The sequence below is a fragment of the Glycine soja genome, chromosome 5, assembly GCF_004193775.1.
Source record: "Glycine soja cultivar W05 chromosome 5, ASM419377v2, whole genome shotgun sequence".
NCBI lineage: Eukaryota > Viridiplantae > Streptophyta > Magnoliopsida > Fabales > Fabaceae > Glycine > Glycine soja.
The window spans coordinates 16,796,033-16,799,150 of record NC_041006.1 but is presented as its reverse complement, the minus strand read 5'-3'; the positions used below and the strand labels follow the sequence as shown (position 1 = coordinate 16,799,150).

The following is a 3,118-nucleotide window of genomic DNA, read 5'->3' as shown; positions in this document are numbered from 1 at the left end:
AGCAGTCATCGGGAAGTGCAACGGGCCTTGTTCAAGTCACGTCTTCTAATAAATATTAAAGTACAAATTATGGCAAAATGCTCAAACATAAAAAATTTCTCATAAAAAAGGAGGGAGAAAAGTGGATGAAAAGCAAGGAAGCAAAGAGTAAGGGAAAAGTACGTGGATATGTATAGGAATTTGACACATTTTAAATAAAAAGTAATGTATTTTGTTTGAAAATAATTGCATTTCTATCCATTTCCAATCAACCTATTGGTTACTCGTGTTTAAAGATAGGAATGAAGAAAAGTAACCTCACAAAGTAAATAATTTTACTATAAGATTATATGTAATTTGTAGTATAATCAGATTTTAGTGTTCATTTGACTTGTAATTGCTTTTATAAGATGGTGACAAAACCTGCTTCAATCATAAAGTTAAAATAAAAATCACATAAGATCATGCTTCTATTGAGAAAACAATCAAGATATTTCAATTCTGAGCATAAAGTTCAAATGACATGTTCATGTTTAATTGTTCCCTAATTAATCCCCTAGCTAGCAGCAAATAACTCTAAAAATTAAAATCACATAGCAGTTAGTAAGTTAGAATCATCTCAACAAAGGTTGCTTACCACAATATAATGAATGTCTTCTCTTACAAGGATAAAGAAGGACAATTTATCAAAATGGTGTCCACAATATAATGAATATCACCAAGAATGAAAAAATTATTATTTAGAGGATGTAAACCGCTTATCTTCAGGAGAAAGTGCAAGGAAACATTCACAAATAGATAAAATAAATACATCAAAGATAAAACCGTAAAAATGACAAAAAGGAATGAACTTGCCATATCAAAATGCAAGGATAAAAAAGGACAATTTCTGAAAATGGTGCCCACCATATAATGAATATCACCTGGAATAAAAAAAATATTTAAAGGATGTAGATATACATCAACATCTAACCAATAAAGTGATACATCCTCTATACTACTACTCACTTATCCTGTTCAGAATTAAAAAAAAAACAATTTATATATCATCTACTATACTTTCCATTCATTACATCCTTACCCCCGACATATACTAATCAAAATTATGATTCTAAAAATCAAAATCCATCATTCCCTTTACCAACCCACTCATTTTACATAAGTGAAGGATAGGCGGTTGATTTTACAAAATTGAGAATAAAAAAATGCAGATCTTCAACAGGAAAAATTGAGCAAGAATCAATTTTGTGAATATTGAAGTCAGAATCCTATCCTTGCTTGAATTTGAAAGCCTAACAATCCAAAGTGAGAATAAAAGAATGCAAAATCTCAAAAAAATAAAATAAAATAGAACACTAAAAAAATAGAACAAACTCTTCTTCTAAAATGTCAAAGTGCAAGGAAACATTCACAAATAAAATCGTAAAGATGACAAAAAGGAATGAACTTACCATAAAAAAAATAAGAGACAATGAAATCCACTTCAGATTTACCACACGAAATCTTCTTTGCTTCAAGCAATGTTGCGTTGTTCCAAAAGCTTTCTTATCTTCTTCTAGCGATGCAATTTGAATACAAAATAAAACTAAAAGTGAACATAAAAAACACTGAAAAAAACAGCAAAAAGATTACCAAAATCGTACAAAATACCTTCAAGATGGTAGATTTTCCATACCCATTGGCTACAATAAGTGTCCAAAACTACATGCAAGGAATGCAAATCGAACAATCCTTAAGAACCAGTACATCCTGTGTTTGCTTATCTCCACTAAAAAAAATCAAAACAATCAAAATCTAAAAATAGAACAAACTCTTCTTCTAAAATGGAAAAGTGCAAGGAAACATTCACAAATAAAACCGTAAAGATGACAAAAAGGAATGAACTTACCATATCAAATCGGGTTTACCATAAAAAAAAGAGACAATGAAATCCACTTCAGATTTACCACATGAAATCTTCTCTGCTTCAAGCAATGTTGCCAGCTCTTTTGACTGAGTCATTCCAAAAGCATTCTTATCTTCTTCTAGCGATGCAATTTGAATACAAAATAAAACTAAAAGTGAACATAAAAAAAACATGCACTGAAAAAAAAACAGCAAAAAGATGACCAAAATCGTGCAAAATACCTTTAAGAGGGTAGATTTTCCACACCCATTGAGTCCAATAAGCGTCCAAAACTACCTGTAGGGAATGCAAATCGAACAATCCTTAAAGAATCGGTACATCCTGTGTTTGCCTATCTCCACTAAAAGAATCAAAACCGCAAAAAAACACAACAAAAAGGTGATGCAATTTGAATACAAAATAAAACTAAAAGTGAACATAAAAAAATAGCAAAAAGATGACCAAAATCGTGCAAAATACCTTCAAGAGGGTAGATTTTCCACATCCATTGGGTCCAATAAGTGTCCAAAACTACCTGCAAGGAACGCAAATCGAACAATCCTTAAGAACCTGTACATCTTGTGTTTACCTATCTCCACTAAAAAAAATAAAAAAAATCAAAATCTAAAGCTTGAATAAAAACTGTTTGAGAAAATGTCCAACTAAAAAGTGAAATAAAGGAAGAAAGAGAAAGATAAGAGGAAAAAAAGAAAAAAGACAGGAGAAGATTGAGGAAGTGAAAGACAAAAATGAAGGAGTGTAGCGGCCTCGTAGGAACATGACTGATAAAGAAGAAAGGAGGTGGCTCTAGCAGTGCAACCAGCGAGCAAGAGGCAAAATGGTGTCGTTTGGGTAGAGAAATGAGGAAGTGTGCGGAGAGAGGGGTTCTAGAAGGGTCAAGGAGATGCATACAGTCCTAACAACGTCACTCTCAAATGCAGAAGCAAAATAAACAAGGGTTGTGGAAATATCATAAATGCCACTGTTTTATACCAAGTGTCAACAATTGAAGATATCCATTATGAACATTTCCTTGGTTGGACTAAAAAGACCATAAAGCCAAAAAAATAACACATGTCAACAAATAAAGTGAGGTTAAAAATGTAATATCCCTAGATTACACCTTTATATTAGATATTAGATAGATATTTTGGGCCCTCCAAACCCTAGGCCCTGACCATTGTCCCACTAACTAGGCCCATGCCAGCCCCAAAAAGATGGCTATAAATATACGAGTATGTACCTAGGTCAATT

General features: G+C 32.3%; 1 long non-coding RNA gene across 2 annotated transcripts; it reads right to left on the bottom strand.

Moving 5' to 3' along the window:
- Nucleotides 1-1,873: 1,873 nt before the first annotated feature.
- Nucleotides 1,874-2,803, bottom strand: LOC114411476. Of its 2 annotated transcripts, none has more exons than XR_003666458.1 (3): nucleotides 2,345-2,803; nucleotides 2,107-2,225; nucleotides 1,874-2,003 (listed from the first exon to the last, which is right to left on the bottom strand). It is a non-coding gene; the product is annotated as an uncharacterized LOC114411476 (long non-coding RNA). The 2 variants fall into 2 exon arrangements; XR_003666459.1 differs by having other exon boundaries at nucleotides 1,874-2,000.
- Between the last annotated feature and the right edge of the window lie 315 nt (nucleotides 2,804-3,118).